This window comes from Pseudophryne corroboree, chromosome 3 (genome assembly GCF_028390025.1).
Source record: "Pseudophryne corroboree isolate aPseCor3 chromosome 3, aPseCor3.hap2, whole genome shotgun sequence".
NCBI classification, from domain to species: domain Eukaryota; kingdom Metazoa; phylum Chordata; class Amphibia; order Anura; family Myobatrachidae; genus Pseudophryne; species Pseudophryne corroboree.
In genome coordinates this window covers 440172989-440188338 of record NC_086446.1, presented here as the reverse complement: position 1 = coordinate 440188338, position 15350 = coordinate 440172989, and the positions used below count along the sequence as shown (strand labels likewise).

Genomic DNA, 15350 nt, shown 5'->3' with positions numbered 1-15350 from the left:
TGTTCCACATACAATGGTACAGGAAAACAAAAAACATCCGCCCAACGTGGGGCTCGAACCCACGACCCTGAGATTAAGAGTCTCATGCTCTACTGACTGAGCTAGCCAGGCTTGGTTGAACATGTTTGGAGGTGATGGCAAGGCAAGGCATCCTGACATTCCTGCTTTGTTTAATACACTAAAGTACACGAGTAAGTGTATAATTAAGTATCTGTGGAGCATTGGTGGCTCAGTGGTAGAATTCTCGCCTGCCACGTGGGAGTCCTTGGTTCGATTCCCGGCCAATGCAGTCCTGAGTTTTTGCTGATATGGCAGTGCATTTTGTGAAAGTGAGGACAGCCATTGGCGCTGTGGTGGTGCAAGTTGACAGTGTTCCACATACAATGGTACAGGAAAAGAAAAAAAACATCCGCCCAATGTGGGGCTCGAACCCACGACCCTGAGATTAAGAGTCTCATGCTTTACCGACTGAGTTAGCAATGCTTGGTAACTGAGGAGTTGTGGTGATGGCAAGGCAAGGCATCCTGACTCTCCTGCTTTGTTTTGTACACTAAAGTACATGAGTAAGTCTAAAATTAAGCATCTGTGGATCATTGATGGTTCAGTGGTAGAAATCTAGCCGGCCACGTGGGAGGCCGGGTTCAATTCCCGGTCAATACATTCCTGAGTTTTTGCTGATAGGGCAGTGCATTTTGTGAGAGTGAGGACAGCCATTTGCGCTGTGGTGATGCAAGTATACACTGTTCCACATACAATGGTACAGGAAGAGAAAAAAACAACTGCCCAACATGGAGCTCAAATACATGACCCTAAGATTAATAGTCTTATGCTCTAGCGACTGTGCTAGTCGGGCTTGGTTACGTAGGCTTGGAGGTGATGGCAAGACAAGGCATCCTGACACTCCTGCTTTGTTTTATACACTAAAGTACATGAGTAAGTGTAAAATTAGGCATCTGTGGAGCATTGGTGGTTCAGTGGTAGAATTCTCGCCTGCCACGCATGAGGCCCGGAATCGATTCCCGACCAATGCAGTCCTGAGTTTTTGCTGATATGGCAGTGTATTTTGTGAAAGTGAGGACAGCCATTTGCGCTGTGGTGGTGCAAGTATACAGTGTTCCACATACAATGGTACAGGAAAAGAAAAAAAACATCCGCCCAATGTGGGGCTCGAACCCACGACCCTGAGATTAAGAGTCTCATGCTTTACCGACTAAGTTAGCAATGCTTGGTAACCGAGGAGTTGTGGTGATGGCAAGGCAAGGCATCCTGACTCTCCTGCTTTGTTTTGTGCACTAAAGTACATGAGTAAGTCTAAAATTAAGCATCTGTGGATCATTGGTGGTTCAGTGGTAGAAATCTAGCCGGCCACGTGGGAGGCCGGGTTCAATTCCCGGTCAATACATTCCTGAGTTTTTGCTGATAGGGCAGTGCATTTTGTGAAAGTGAGGACAGCCATTTGCGCTGTGGTGATGCAAGCATACACTGTTCCACATACAATGGTACAGGAAGAGAAAAAAACAACTGCCCAACATGGAGCTCAAATACATGACCCTAAGATTAATAGTCTTATGCTCTAGCGACTGTGCTAGTCGGGCTTGGTTACGTAGGCTTGGAGGTGATGGCAAGGCAAGGCATCCTGACACTCCTGCTTTGTTTTATACACTAAAGTACATGAGTAAGTGTAAAATTAGGCATCTGTGGAGCATTGGTGGTTCAGTTGTAGAATTCTCGCCTGCCACGCATGAGGCCCGGAATCGATTCCCGGCCAATGCAGTCCTGAGTTTTTGCTGATATGGCAGTGTATTTTGTGAAAGTGAGGACAGCCATTTGCGCTGTGGTGGTGCAAGTATACAGTGTTCCACATACAATGGTACAGGAAAAGAAAAAACATCCGCCTAACGTGGGGCTCGAACCCACGACACTGAGATTAAGAGTCTCATGCTCTACCGACTGAGCTAGCCAGGCTTGGTTTCGAATGTATGGAGGTGATGGCAAGGCAAGGCATCCTGACACTCCTGCTTTGTTTCATACACTAAAGTACACGAGTAAGTGTAAAATTAAGTACCTGTGGAGCATTGGTGGTTCAGTGGTAGAATTCTCGCCTGCCACGCGGGAGGCCTGGGTTCGATTCCCGGCCAATGCAGTGCTGAGTTTTTGCTGATATGGCAGTGCATTTTGTGAAAGTGAGGACAGCCATTTGCGCTGTGGTGGGGCAAGTTGACAGTGTTCCACATACAATGGTACAGGAAAAGAAAAAAAACATCCGCCCAATGTGGGGCTCGAACCCACGACCCTGAGATTAAGAGTCTCATGCTTTACCGACTGAGTTAGCAATGCTTGGTAACTGAGGAGTTGTGGTGATGGCAAGGCAAGGCATCCTGACTCTCCTGCTTTGTTTTATACACTAAAGTACATGAGTAAGTGTAAAATTAGGCATCTGTGGAGCATTGGTGGTTCAGTGGTAGAATTCTCGCCTGCCACTCGTGAGGCCTGGAATCGATTCCCGGCCAATGCAGTCCTGAGTTTTTGCTGATATGGCAGTGTATTTTGTGAAAGTGAGGACAGCCATTTGCGCTGTGGTGGGGGAAGTTGACAGTGTTCCACATACAATGGTACAGGAAAAGAAAAAACATCCGCCCAATGTGGGGCTCGAACCCACGACCCTGAGAATAAGAGTCTCATGCTTTACCGACTGAGTTAGCCAGGATTGGTTGAGAATGTATGGAGGTGATGGCAAGGCAAGGCATCCTGACACTCCTGCTTTATTTCATACACTAAAGTACACGAGTAAGTGTAAAATTAAGTATCTGTGGAGCATTGGTGGTTCAGTGGTAGAATTCTCGCCTGCCACACGGGAGGCCCGGGTTCGATTCCCAGCCAATGCAGTCCTGAGTTTTTGCTGATTTGGCAGTGCATTTTGTGAAAGTGAGGACAGCCATTTGCGCTGTGGTGGGGCAAGTTGACAGTGTTCCACATACAATGGTACAGGAAAAGAAAAAAAACATCCGCCCAATGTGGGGCTCGAACCCACGACCCTGAGATTAAGAGTTTCATGCTTTACCGACTGAGTTAGCAATGCTTGGTAACCAAGGAGTTGTGGTGATGGTGATGGCAAGGCAAGGCATCCTGACTCTCCTGCTTTGTTTTGTACACTAAAGTACATGAGTAAGTCTAAAATTAAGCATCTGTGGATCATTGGTGGTTCAGTGGTAGAAATCTAGCCGGCAACGTGGGAGGCCGGGTTCAATTCCCGGTCAATACATTCCTGAGTTTTTGCTGATAGGGCAGTGCATTTTGTGAAAGTGAGGACAGCCATTTGCGCTGTGGTGGTGCAAGTATACACTGTTACACATACAATGGTACAGGAAGAGAAAAAAACAACTGCCCAACATGGAGCTCAAATACATGACCCTAAGATTAATAGTCTTATGCTCTAGCGACTGTGCTAGTCGGGCCTGGTTATGTAGGCTTGGAGGTGATGGCAAGGCAAGGCATCCTGACACTCCTGCTTTGTTTTATACACTAAAGTACATGAGTAAGTGTAAAATTAGGCATCTGTGGAGCATAGGTGGTTCAGTGGTAGAATTCTCGCCTGCCACGCGTGAGGCCCGGAATCGATTCCCGGCCAATGCAGTCCTGAGTTTTTGCTGATATGGCAGTGTATTTTGTGAAAGTGAGGACAGCCATTTGCGCTGTGGTGGTGCAAGTTGACAGTGTTCCACATACAATGGTACAGGAAAAGAAAAAACATCCGTCCAACGTGGGGCTCGAACCCACGACCCTGAGATTAAGAGTCTCATGCTCTACCGACTGAGCTAGCCAGGATTGGTTAAGAATGTATGGAGGTGATGGCAAGGCAAGGCATCCTGACACTCCAGCTTTGTTTCATACACTAAAGTACACGAGTAAGTGTAAAATTAAGTATCTGTGGAGCATTGGTGGTTCAGTGGTAGAATTCTTGCCTGCCACGAGGGAGGCCCAGGTTCGATTCCCGGCCAATGCAGTCCTGAGTTTTTGCTGATATGGCAGTGCATTTTGTGAAAGTGAGGACAGCCATTTGCGCTGTGGTGGTGCAAGTATACAGTGATCCACATACAATGGTACAGGAAAAGAAAAAACATTCGCCCAACGTGGGGCTCGAACCCACGACCCTGAGATTAAGAGTCTCATGCTCTACCGACTGAGCTAGCCAGGCTTGGTTGCGAATGTATGGAGGTGATGGCAAGGCAAGGCTAGGCATCCTGACACTCCTGCTTTGTTTCATACACTAAAGTACACGAGTAAGTGTAAAATTAAGCATCTGTGGATCATTGGTGGTTCAATGGTAGAAATCTAGCCGGCCACGTGGGAGGCCGGGTTCAATTCCCGGTCAATACATTCCTGAGTTTTTGCTGATAGGGCAGTGCATTTTGTGAAAGTGAGGACAGCCATTTGCGCTGTGGTGATGCAAGTATACACTGTTCCACATACAATGGTACAGGAAGAGAAAAAAACAACTGCCCAACATGGAGCTCAAATACATGACCCTAAGATTAATAGTCTTATGCTCTAGCGACTGTGCTAGTCGGGCTTGATTACGTAGGCTTGGAGGTGATGGCAAGGCAAGGCATCCTGACACTCCTGCTTTGTTTTATACACTAAAGTACATGAGTAAGTGTAAAATAAGGCATCTGTGGAGCATTGTTGGTTCAGTGGTAGAATTCTCGCCTGCCACGCGTGAGGCCCGGAATCGATTCCCGGCCAATGCAGTCTTGAGTTTTTGCTGATATGGCAGTGTATTTTGTGAAAGTGAGGACAGCCATTTGCGCTGTGGTGGTGCAAGTTGACAGTGTTCCACATACAATGGTACAGGAAAAGAAAAAAAACATCCGCCCAATGTGGGGCTCGAACCCACGACCCTGAGATTAAGAGTCTCATGCTTTACCGACTGAGTTAGCAATGCTTGGTAACCGAGGAGTTGTGGTGATGGCAAGGCAAGGCATCCTGACTCTCCTGCTTTGTTTTGTACACTAAAGTACATGAGTAAGTCTAAAATTAAGCATCTGTGGATAATTGGTGGTTCAGTGGTAGAAATCTAGCCGGCCACGTGGGAGGCCGGGTTCAATTCCCGGTCAATACATTCCTGAGTTTTTGCTGATAGGGCAGTGCATTTTGTGAAAGTGAGGACAGCCATTTGCGCTGTGGTGATGCAAGTATACACTGTTCCACATACAATGGTACAGGAAGAGAAAAAAACAACTGGCCAACATGGAGCTCAAATACATGACCCTAAGATTAATAGTCTTATGCTCTAGCGACTGTGCTAGTCGGGCTTGGTTACGTAGGCTTGGAGGTGATGGCAAGGCAAGGCATCCTGACACTCCTGCTTTGTTTTATACACTAAAGTACATGAGTAAGTGTTAAATTAGGCATCTGTGGAGCATTGGTGGTTCAGTGGTAGAATTCTCGCCTGCCACGCGTGAGGCCCGTGTTCGATTCCCGGCCAATGCAGTCCTGAGTTTTTGCTGATATGGCAGTGCATTTTGTGAAAGTGAGGACAGCCATTTGCGCTGTGGTGGTGCAAGTTGACAGTGTTCCACATACAATGGTACAGGAAAAGAAAAAAAACATCCGCCTAATGTGGGGCTCGAACCCACGACCCTGAGATTAAGAGTCTCATGCTCTACCAACTGAGCTAGCCAGGCTTGGTTGAGAATGTATGGAGGTGATGGCAAGGCAAGGCATCCTGACACTCCTGCTTTGTTTCATACACTAAAGTACACGAGTAAGTGTAAAGTTAAGTATCTGTGGAGCATTGGCGGTTCAGTGGTAGAATTCTCGCCTGCCACGAGGGAGGCCCGGGTTTGATTCCCGGCCAATGCAGTCCTGAGTTTTTGCTGATATGGCAGTGCATTTTGTGAAAGTGAGGACAGCCATTTGCGCTGTGGTGGTGCAAGTTGACAGTGTTCCACATACAATGGTACAGGAAAAGAAAAAAAACATCCGCCCAATGTGGGGCTCCAACCCACGACCCTGAGATTAAGAGTCTCATGCTTTACCGACTGAGTTAGCAATGCCTGGTAACCGAGGAGTTGTGGTGATGGCAAGGCAAGGCATCCTGACTCTCCTGCTTTGTTTTGTACACTAAAGTACATGAGTAAGTCTAAAATTAAGCATCTGTGGATCATTGGTGGTTCAGTGGTAGAAATCTAGCCGGCCACGTGGGAGGCCGGGTTCAATTCCCGGTCAATACATTCCTGAGTTTTTGCTGATAGGGCAGTGCATTTTGTGAAAGTGAGGACAGCCATTTGCGCTGTGGTGATGCAAGTATACACTGTTCCACATACAATGGTACAGGAAGAGAAAAAAACAACTGCCCAACATGGAGCTCAAATACATGACCCTAAGATTAATAGTCTTATGCTCTAGCGACTGTGCTAGTCGGGCTTGATTACGTAGGCTTGGAGGTGATGGCAAGGCAAGGCATCCTGACACTCCTGCTTTGTTTTATACACTAAAGTACATGAGTAAGTGTAAAATAAGGCATCTGTGGAGCATTGTTGGTTCAGTGGTAGAATTCTCGCCTGCCACGCGTGAGGCCCGGAATCGATTCCCGGCCAATGCAGTCTTGAGTTTTTGCTGATATGGCAGTGTATTTTGTGAAAGTGAGGACAGCCATTTGCGCTGTGGTGGTGCAAGTTGACAGTGTTCCACATACAATGGTACAGGAAAAGAAAAAAAACATCCGCCCAATGTGGGGCTCGAACCCACGACCCTGAGATTAAGAGTCTCATGCTTTACCGACTGAGTTAGCAATGCTTGGTAACCGAGGAGTTGTGGTGATGGCAAGGCAAGGCATCCTGACTCTCCTGCTTTGTTTTGTACACTAAAGTACATGAGTAAGTCTAAAATTAAGCATCTGTGGATAATTGGTGGTTCAGTGGTAGAAATCTAGCCGGCCACGTGGGAGGCCGGGTTCAATTCCCGGTCAATACATTCCTGAGTTTTTGCTGATAGGGCAGTGCATTTTGTGAAAGTGAGGACAGCCATTTGCGCTGTGGTGATGCAAGTATACACTGTTCCACATACAATGGTACAGGAAGAGAAAAAAACAACTGGCCAACATGGAGCTCAAATACATGACCCTAAGATTAATAGTCTTATGCTCTAGCGACTGTGCTAGTCGGGCTTGGTTACGTAGGCTTGGAGGTGATGGCAAGGCAAGGCATCCTGACACTCCTGCTTTGTTTTATACACTAAAGTACATGAGTAAGTGTTAAATTAGGCATCTGTGGAGCATTGGTGGTTCAGTGGTAGAATTCTCGCCTGCCACGCGTGAGGCCCGTGTTCGATTCCCGGCCAATGCAGTCCTGAGTTTTTGCTGATATGGCAGTGCATTTTGTGAAAGTGAGGACAGCCATTTGCGCTGTGGTGGTGCAAGTTGACAGTGTTCCACATACAATGGTACAGGAAAAGAAAAAAAACATCCGCCCAATGTGGGGCTCGAACCCACGACCCTGAGATTAAGAGTCTCATGCTCTACCAACTGAGCTAGCCAGGCTTGGTTGAGAATGTATGGAGGTGATGGCAAGGCAAGGCATCCTGACACTCCTGCTTTGTTTCATACACTAAAGTACACGAGTAAGTGTAAAGTTAAGTATCTGTGGAGCATTGGCGGTTCAGTGGTAGAATTCTCGCCTGCCACGAGGGAGGCCCGGGTTTGATTCCCGGCCAATGCAGTCCTGAGTTTTTGCTGATATGGCAGTGCATTTTGTGAAAGTGAGGACAGCCATTTGCGCTGTGGTGGTGCAAGTTGACAGTGTTCCACATACAATGGTACAGGAAAAGAAAAAAAACATCCGCCCGATGTGGGGCTCGAACCCACGACCCTGAGATTAAGAGTCTCATGCTTTACCGACTGAGTTAGCAATGCCTGGTAACCGAGGAGTTGTGGTGATGGCAAGGCAAGGCATCCTGACTCTCCTGCTTTGTTTTGTACACTAAAGTACATGAGTAAGTCTAAAATTAAGCATCTGTGGATCATTGGTGGTTCAGTGGTAGAAATCTAGCCGGCCACGTGGGAGGCCGGGTTCAATTCCCGGTCAATACATTCCTGAGTTTTTGCTGATAGGGCAGTGCATTTTGTGAAAGTGAGGACAGCCATTTGCGCTGTGGTGATGCAAGTATACACTGTTCCACATACAATGGTACAGGAAGAGAAAAAAACAACTGCCCAACATGGAGCTCAAATACATGACCCTAAGATTAATAGTCTTATGCTCTAGCGACTGTGCTAGTCTGGCTTGGTTACGTAGGCTTGGAGGTGATGGCAAGGCAAGGCATCCTGACACTCCTGCTTTGTTTTATACACTAAAGTACATGAGTAAGTGTAAAATTAGGCATCTGTGGAGCATTGGTGGTTCAGTGGTAGAATTCTCGCCTGCCACGCGTGAGGCCCGGAATCGATTCCCGGCCAATGCAGTCCTGAGTTTTTGCTGATATGGCAGTGTATTTTGTGAAAGTGAGGACAGCCATTTGCGCTGTGGTGGTGCAAGTATACAGTGTTCCACATACAATGGTACAGGAAAAGAAAAAGCATTCGCCCAACGTAGGGCTCGAACCCACGACCCTGAGATTAAGAGTCTCATGCTTTACCGACTGAGCTAGCCGGGCTTGGTTGAGAATGCATGGAGGTGATGGCAAGGCAAGGCATCCAGACACTCCAGCTTTGTTTCATACACTGAAGTACACGAGTAAGTGTAAAACTAAGTATTTGTGGAGCATTGGTGGTTCAGTGGTAGAATTCTCGCCTGCCATGCGGGAGGCCCGGGTTCGATTCCCGGCCAATGCAGTCCTGAGCTTTTGCTGATATGGCATTGCATTTTGTGAAAGTGAGGACAGCCATTTGCGCTGTGGTGGTGCAAGTTGACAGTGTTCCACATACTATGGTACAGGAAAAGAAAAAAAACATCTGCCCAAAGTGGGGCTCGAACCCACGACCCTGAGATTAAGAGTCTCATGCTTTACCGACTGAGCTAGCCAGGCTTGGTTGAGCATGTTTAGAGGTGATGGCAAGGCAAGGCATCCTGACACTCCTGCTTTGTTTCATACACTAAAGTACACGAGTAAGTGTAAAATTAAGTATCTGTGGAGCATTGGTGGTTCAGTGGTAGAATTCTCGCCTGCCACGTGGGAGGCCCGGGTTCGATTCCCGGCCAATGCAGTCCTGAGTTTTTGCTGATATGGCAGTGCGTTTTGTGAAAGTGAGGACAGCCATTTGCGCTGTGGTGGTGCAAGTTGACAGTGTTCCACATACAATGGTACAGGAAAAGAAAAAACATCCGCCCAACGTGGGGCTCGAACCCACGACCCTGAAATTAAGAGTCTCATGCTCTACCGACTGAGCTAGCAAGGCTTGGTTGAGCATGTTTAGAGGTGATGGCAAGGCAAGGCATCCTGACACTCCTGCTTTGTTTCATACACTAAAGTACACGAGTAAGTGTAAAATTAAGTATCTGTGGAGCATTGGTGGTTCAGTGGTAGAATTCTCGCCTGCCACGTGGGAGGCCCGGGTTCGATTCCTGGCCAATGCAGTCCTGAGTTTTTGCTGATATGGCAGTGCATTTTGTGAAAGTGAGGACAGCCATTTGCGCTGTGGTGGTGCAAGTTGACAGTGTTCCACATACAATGGTACAGGAAAAGAAAAAAAACATCCGCCCAATGTGGGGCTCGAACCCACGACCATGAGATTAAGAGTCTCATGCTTTACTGACTGAGTTAGCAATGCTTGGTAACCGAGGAGTTGTGGTGATGGCAAGGCAAGGCATCCTGACTCTCCTGCTTTGTTTTGTACACTAAAGTACATGAGTAAGTCTAAAATTAAGCATCTGTGGATCATTGGTGGTTCAGTGGTAGAAAACTAGCCGGCCACGTGGGAGGCCGGGTTCAATTCCCGGTCAATATATTCCTGAGTTTTTGCTGATAGAGCAGTGCATTTTGTGAAAGTGAGGACAGCCATTTGCGCTGTGGTGATGCAAGTATACACTGTTCCACATACAATGGTACAGGAAGAGAAAAAAACAACTGCCCAACATGGAGCTCAAATACATGACCCTAAGATTAATAGTCTTATGCTCTAGCGACTGTGCTAGTCGGGCTTGGTTACGTAGGCTTCGAGGTGATGGCAAGGCAAGGCATCCTGACACTCCTGCTTTGTTTTATACACTAAAGTACATGAGTAAGTGTAAAATTAGGCATCTGTGGAGCATTGGTGGTTCAGTGGTAGAAATCTCGCCTGCCACGCGTGAGGCCCGGAATCGATTCCCGGCCAATGCAGTCCTGAGTTTTTGCTGATATGGCAGTGTATTTTGTGAAAGTGATGACAGCCATTTGCGCTGTGGTGGTGCAAGTATACAGTGTTCCACATACAATGGTACAGGAAAAGAAAAAACATCCGCCTAACGTGGGGCTCGAACCCACGACCCTGAGATTAAGAGTCTCATGCTCTACCGACTGAGCTAGCTGGGCTTGGTTGAGAATGCATGGAGGTGATGGCAAGGCAAGGCATCCTGACACTCCTGCTTTGTTTCATACACTAAAGTACACGAGTAAGTGTAAAATTAAGTATCTGTGGAGCATTGGTGGTTCAGTGGTAGAATTCTCGCCTGCCACGCGGGAGGCCCGGGTTCGATTCCCGGCCAATGCAGTCCTGAGCTTTTGCTGATATGGCAGTGCATTTTGTGAAAGTGAGGACAGCCATTTGCGCTGTGGTGGTGCAAGTATACAGTGTTCCACATACAATGGTACAGGAAAAGAAAAAACATCCGCCCAACGTGGGGTTCTAACCCACGAACCTGAGATTAAGAGACTCATGCTCTACCGACTGAGCTAGCCAGGCTTGATTGAGAATGTATGGAGGTGATGGCAAGTCAAGGCATCCTGACACTCCTGCTTTGTTTCATACACTAAAGTACACGAGTAAGTGTAAAATTAAGTATCTGTGGAGCATTGGTGGTTCAGTTGTAGAATTCTCGCCTACCACGCGGGAGGCCCGGGTTCGATTCCCGGCCAATGCAGTCTTGAGTTTTTGCTGATATGGCAGTGCATTTAATGAAAGTGAGGACAGCCATTTGCGCTGTGGTGGTGCAAGTTGACAGTGTTCCACATACAATGGTACAGGAAAAGAAAAAAAAACATCCGCCCAATGTAGGGCTCGAACCCACGACTCTGAGATTAAGAGTCTCATGCTTTACCGACTGAGTTAGCAATGTTTGGTAACCGAGGAGTTGTGGTGATGGCAAGGCAAGGCATCCTGATTCTCCTGCTTTGTTATGTACACTAAAGTACATGAGTAAGTCTAAAATTAAGCATCTGTGGATCATCGGTGGTTCAGTGGTAGAAATCTAGCCGGCCACGTGGGAGGCCGGGTTCAATTCCCGGTCAATACATTCCTGAGTTTTTGCTGATAAGGCAGTGCATTTTGTGAAAGTGAGGACAGCCATTTGCGCTGTGGTGATGCAAGTATACACTGTTCCACATACAATGGTACAGGAAGAGAAAAAAACAACTGCCCAACATGGAGCTCAAATACATGACCCTAAGATTAATAGTCTTATGCTCTAGCGACTGTGCTACTCGGGCTTGGTTATGTAGGCTTGGAGGTGATGGCAAGGCAAGGCATCCTGATACTCCTGCTTTGTTTTATACACTAAAGTACATGAGTAAGTGTAAAATTAGGCATCTGTGGAGCATTGGTGGTTCAGTGGTAGAATTCTCGCCTGCCACGCGTGAGGCCCGGAATCGATTCCCGGCCAATGCAGTCCTGAGTTTTTGCTGATATGGCAGTGTATTTTGTGAAAGTGAGGACAACCATTTGCGCTGTGGTGGTGCAAGTATACAGTGTTCCACATACAATGGTACAGGAAAAGAAAAAACATCCGCCCAACGTGGGGCTCAAACCAACAACCCTGAAATTAAGAGTCTCATGCTCTACCGACTGAGCTAGCCAGGCTTGGTTGAGCATGTTTAGAGGTGATGGCAAGGCAAGGCATCCTGACACTCCTGCTTTGTTTCATACACTAAAGTACACAAGTAAGTGTAAAATTAAGTATCTGTGGAGCATTGGTGGTTCAGTGGTAGAATTCTCGCCTGCCACGTGGGAGGCCCGGGTTCGATTCCTGGCCAATGCAGTCCTGAGTTTTTGCTGATATGGCAGTGCATTTTGTGAAAGAGAGGACAGCCATTTGCGCTGTGGTGGTGCAAGTTGACAGTATTCCACATACAATGGTACAGGAAAAGAAAAAAAACATCCGCCCAATGTGGGGCTCGAACCCACGACCCTGAGATTAAGAGTCTCATGCTTTACCGACTGAGTTAGCAATGCTTGGTAACCGAGGAGTTGTGGTGATGGCAAGGCAAGGCATCCTGACTCTCCTGCTTTGTTTTGTACACTAAAGTACATGAGTAAGTCTAAAATTAAGCATCTGTGGATCATTGGTGGTTCAGTGGGAGAAATCTAGCCGGCCACGTGGGAGGCCGGGTTCAATTCCCGGTCAATACATTCCTGAGTTTTTGCTGATAGGGCAGTGCATTTTGTGAAAGTGAGGACAGCCATTTGCGCTATGGTGATGCAAGTATACACTGTTCCACATACAATGGTACAGGAAGAGAAAAAAACAACTGCCGAACATGGAGCTCAAATACATGACCCTAAGATTAATAGTTTTATGCTCTAGCGACTGTGCTAGTCGGGCTTGGTTACGTAGGCTTGGAGGTGATGGCAAGGCAAGGCATCCTGACACTCCTGCTTTGTTTTATACACTAAAGTACATGAGTAAGTGTAAAATTAGGCATCTGTGGAGCATTGGTGGTTCAGTGGTAGAATTCTCGCCTGCCACGCGTGAGGCCCGGAATCGATTCCCGGCCAATGCAGTCCTGAGTTTTTGCTGATATGGCAGTGTATTTTGTGAAAGTGATGACAGCCATTTGCGCTGTGGTGGTGCAAGTATACAGTGTTCCACATACAATGGTACAGGAAAAGAAAAAACATCCGCCCAACGTGGGGTTCTAACCCACGAACCTGAGATTAAGAGACTCATGCTCTACCGACTGAGCTAGCCTGGCTTGATTGAGAATGTATGGAGGTGATGGCAAGGCAAGGCATCCTGACACTCCTGCTTTGTTTCATACACTAAAGTACACGAGTAAGTGTAAAACTAAGTATCTGTGGAGCATTGGTGGTTCAGTTGTAGAATTCTCGCCTACCACGCGGGAGGCCCGGGTTCGATTCCCGGCCAATGCAGTCTTGAGTTTTTGCTGATATGGCAGTGCATTTTGTGAAAGTGAGGACAGCCATTTGCGCTGTGGTGGTGCAAGTTGACAGTGTTCCACATACAATGGTACAGGAAAAGAAAAAAAACATCCGCCCAATGTGGGGCTCGAACCCACGACCCTGAGATTAAGAGTCTCATGCTTTACCGACTGAGTTAGCAATGCTTGGTAACCGAGGAGTTGTGGTGATGGCAAGGCAAGGCATCCTGACTCTCCTGCTTTGTTATGTACACTAAAGTACATGAGTAAGTCTAAAATTAAGCATCTGTGGATCATCGGAGGTTCAGTGGTAGAAATCTAGCCGGCCACGTGGGAGGCCGGGTTCAATTCCCGGTCAATACATTCCTGAGTTTTTGCTGATAAGGCAGTGCATTTTGTGAAAGTGAGGACAGCCATTTGCGCTGTGGTGATGCAAGTATACACTGTTCCACATACAATGGTACAGGAAGAGAAAAAAACAACTGCCCAACATGGAGCTCAAATACATGACCCTAAGATTAATAGTCTTATGCTCTAGCGACTGTGCTAGTCGGGCTTGGTTATGTAGGCTTGGAGGTGATGGCAAGGCAAGGCATCCTGACACTCCTGCTTTGTTTTATACACTAAAGTACATGAGTAAGTGTAAAATTAGGCATCTGTGGAGCATTGGTGGTTCAGTGGTAGAATTCTCGCCTGCCACGCGTGAGGCCCGGAATCGATTCCCGGCCAATGCAGTCCTGAGTTTTTGCTGATATGGCAGTGTATTTTGTGAAAGTGAGGACAACCATTTGCGCTGTGGTGGTGCAAGTATACAGTGTTCCACATACAATGGTACAGGAAAAGAAAAAACATCCGCCCAACGTGGGGCTCGAGCCCACAACCCTGAAATTAAGAGTCTCATGCTCTACCGACTGAGCTAGCCAGGCTTGGTTGAGCATGTTTAGAGGTGATGGCAAGGCAAGGCATCCTGACACTCCTGCTTTGTTTCATACACTAAAGTACACGAGTAAGTGTAAAATTAAGTATCTGTGGAGCATTGGTGGTTCAGTGGTAGAATTCTCGCCTGCCACGTGGGAGGCCCGGGTTCGATTACTGGCCAATGCAGTCCTGAGTTTTTGCTGATATGGCAGTGCATTTTGTGAAAGTGAGGACAGCCATTTGCGCTGTGGTGGTGCAAGTTGACAGTGTTCCACATACAATGGTACAGGAAAAGAAAAAAAACATCCGCCCAATGTGGGGCTCGAACCCACGACCCTGAGATTAAGAGTCTCATGCTTTACCGACTGAGTTAGCAATGCTTGGTAACCGAGGCGTTGTGGTGATGGCAAGGCAAGGCATCCTGACTCTCCTGCTTTGTTTTGTACACTAAAGTACATGAGTAAGTCTAAAATTAAGCATCTGTGGATCATTGGTGGTTCAGTGGGAGAAATCTAGCCGGCCACGTGGGAGGCCGGGTTCAATTCCTGGTCAATACATTCCTGAGTTTTTGGTGATAGGGCAGTGCATTTTGTGAAAGTGAGGACAGCCATTTGCGCTGTGGTGATGCAAGTATACACTGTTCCACATACAATGGTACAGGAAGAGAAAAAAACAACTGCCCAACATGGAGCTCAAATACATGACCCTAAGATTAATAGTCTTATGCTCTAGCGACTGTGCTAGTCGGGCTTGGTAACGTAGGCTTGGAGGTGATGGCAAGGAAAGGCATCCTGACACTCCTGCTTTGTTTTATACACTAAAGTACATGAGTAAGTGTAAAATTAGGCATCTGTGGAGCATTGGTGGTTCAGTGGTAGAATTCTCGCCTGCCACGCGTGAGGCCCGGAATCGATTCCCGGCCAATGCAGTCCTGAGTTTTTGCTGATATGGCAGTGTATTTTGTGAAAGTGATGACAACCATTTGCGCTGTGGTGGTGCAAGTATACAGTGTTCCACATACAATGGTACAGGAAAAGAAAAAAACATCCGCCCAACGTGGGGCTCGAACCCACGACCCTGAGATTAAGAGTCTCATGCTCTACCGACTGAGCTAGCCGGGCTCGGTTGATAATGCATGGAGGTGA

At 47.2% G+C, this 15350-nt stretch overlaps 22 non-coding genes across 22 annotated transcripts; 11 read left to right on the top strand and 11 right to left on the bottom strand.

Annotated features, from left to right (window-relative positions):
* Positions 1 to 38: 38 nt before the first annotated feature.
* Positions 39 to 111, bottom strand: TRNAK-CUU (transfer RNA lysine (anticodon CUU)). Its single transcript has one exon. It is a non-coding gene; the product is annotated as a tRNA-Lys (tRNA).
* A 1781-nt stretch (positions 112 to 1892) lies between these two features.
* TRNAK-CUU (transfer RNA lysine (anticodon CUU)) lies at positions 1893 to 1965 on the bottom strand. The gene has a single exon. It is a non-coding gene; the product is annotated as a tRNA-Lys (tRNA).
* A 107-nt stretch (positions 1966 to 2072) lies between these two features.
* Positions 2073 to 2143, top strand: TRNAG-GCC (transfer RNA glycine (anticodon GCC)). The gene has a single exon. It is a non-coding gene; the product is annotated as a tRNA-Gly (tRNA).
* Positions 2144 to 2814: 671 nt separating this feature from the next.
* TRNAG-GCC (transfer RNA glycine (anticodon GCC)) lies at positions 2815 to 2885 on the top strand. Its single transcript has one exon. It is a non-coding gene; the product is annotated as a tRNA-Gly (tRNA).
* Positions 2886 to 3749: 864 nt separating this feature from the next.
* TRNAK-CUU (transfer RNA lysine (anticodon CUU)) lies at positions 3750 to 3825 on the bottom strand. The gene has a single exon. It is a non-coding gene; the product is annotated as a tRNA-Lys (tRNA).
* A 297-nt stretch (positions 3826 to 4122) lies between these two features.
* TRNAK-CUU (transfer RNA lysine (anticodon CUU)) lies at positions 4123 to 4195 on the bottom strand. Its single transcript has one exon. It is a non-coding gene; the product is annotated as a tRNA-Lys (tRNA).
* A 1224-nt stretch (positions 4196 to 5419) lies between these two features.
* Positions 5420 to 5490, top strand: TRNAG-GCC (transfer RNA glycine (anticodon GCC)). The gene has a single exon. It is a non-coding gene; the product is annotated as a tRNA-Gly (tRNA).
* Positions 5491 to 5611: 121 nt separating this feature from the next.
* Positions 5612 to 5684, bottom strand: TRNAK-CUU (transfer RNA lysine (anticodon CUU)). Its single transcript has one exon. It is a non-coding gene; the product is annotated as a tRNA-Lys (tRNA).
* A 1591-nt stretch (positions 5685 to 7275) lies between these two features.
* TRNAG-GCC (transfer RNA glycine (anticodon GCC)) lies at positions 7276 to 7346 on the top strand. The gene has a single exon. It is a non-coding gene; the product is annotated as a tRNA-Gly (tRNA).
* Positions 7347 to 7467: 121 nt separating this feature from the next.
* Positions 7468 to 7540, bottom strand: TRNAK-CUU (transfer RNA lysine (anticodon CUU)). Its single transcript has one exon. It is a non-coding gene; the product is annotated as a tRNA-Lys (tRNA).
* Positions 7541 to 8579: 1039 nt separating this feature from the next.
* On the bottom strand, positions 8580 to 8652 carry TRNAK-CUU (transfer RNA lysine (anticodon CUU)). The gene has a single exon. It is a non-coding gene; the product is annotated as a tRNA-Lys (tRNA).
* Positions 8653 to 8759: 107 nt separating this feature from the next.
* On the top strand, positions 8760 to 8830 carry TRNAG-GCC (transfer RNA glycine (anticodon GCC)). The gene has a single exon. It is a non-coding gene; the product is annotated as a tRNA-Gly (tRNA).
* Positions 8831 to 8951: 121 nt separating this feature from the next.
* TRNAK-CUU (transfer RNA lysine (anticodon CUU)) lies at positions 8952 to 9024 on the bottom strand. Its single transcript has one exon. It is a non-coding gene; the product is annotated as a tRNA-Lys (tRNA).
* Positions 9025 to 9131: 107 nt separating this feature from the next.
* TRNAG-GCC (transfer RNA glycine (anticodon GCC)) lies at positions 9132 to 9202 on the top strand. Its single transcript has one exon. It is a non-coding gene; the product is annotated as a tRNA-Gly (tRNA).
* Positions 9203 to 9321: 119 nt separating this feature from the next.
* On the bottom strand, positions 9322 to 9394 carry TRNAK-CUU (transfer RNA lysine (anticodon CUU)). The gene has a single exon. It is a non-coding gene; the product is annotated as a tRNA-Lys (tRNA).
* A 107-nt stretch (positions 9395 to 9501) lies between these two features.
* Positions 9502 to 9572, top strand: TRNAG-GCC (transfer RNA glycine (anticodon GCC)). Its single transcript has one exon. It is a non-coding gene; the product is annotated as a tRNA-Gly (tRNA).
* Positions 9573 to 10433: 861 nt separating this feature from the next.
* On the bottom strand, positions 10434 to 10506 carry TRNAK-CUU (transfer RNA lysine (anticodon CUU)). The gene has a single exon. It is a non-coding gene; the product is annotated as a tRNA-Lys (tRNA).
* Positions 10507 to 10613: 107 nt separating this feature from the next.
* Positions 10614 to 10684, top strand: TRNAG-GCC (transfer RNA glycine (anticodon GCC)). Its single transcript has one exon. It is a non-coding gene; the product is annotated as a tRNA-Gly (tRNA).
* Positions 10685 to 10983: 299 nt separating this feature from the next.
* On the top strand, positions 10984 to 11054 carry TRNAG-ACC (transfer RNA glycine (anticodon ACC)). The gene has a single exon. It is a non-coding gene; the product is annotated as a tRNA-Gly (tRNA).
* A 1042-nt stretch (positions 11055 to 12096) lies between these two features.
* Positions 12097 to 12167, top strand: TRNAG-GCC (transfer RNA glycine (anticodon GCC)). Its single transcript has one exon. It is a non-coding gene; the product is annotated as a tRNA-Gly (tRNA).
* A 1041-nt stretch (positions 12168 to 13208) lies between these two features.
* Positions 13209 to 13279, top strand: TRNAG-ACC (transfer RNA glycine (anticodon ACC)). Its single transcript has one exon. It is a non-coding gene; the product is annotated as a tRNA-Gly (tRNA).
* Positions 13280 to 15253: 1974 nt separating this feature from the next.
* Positions 15254 to 15326, bottom strand: TRNAK-CUU (transfer RNA lysine (anticodon CUU)). The gene has a single exon. It is a non-coding gene; the product is annotated as a tRNA-Lys (tRNA).
* Positions 15327 to 15350: the final 24 nt, after the last annotated feature.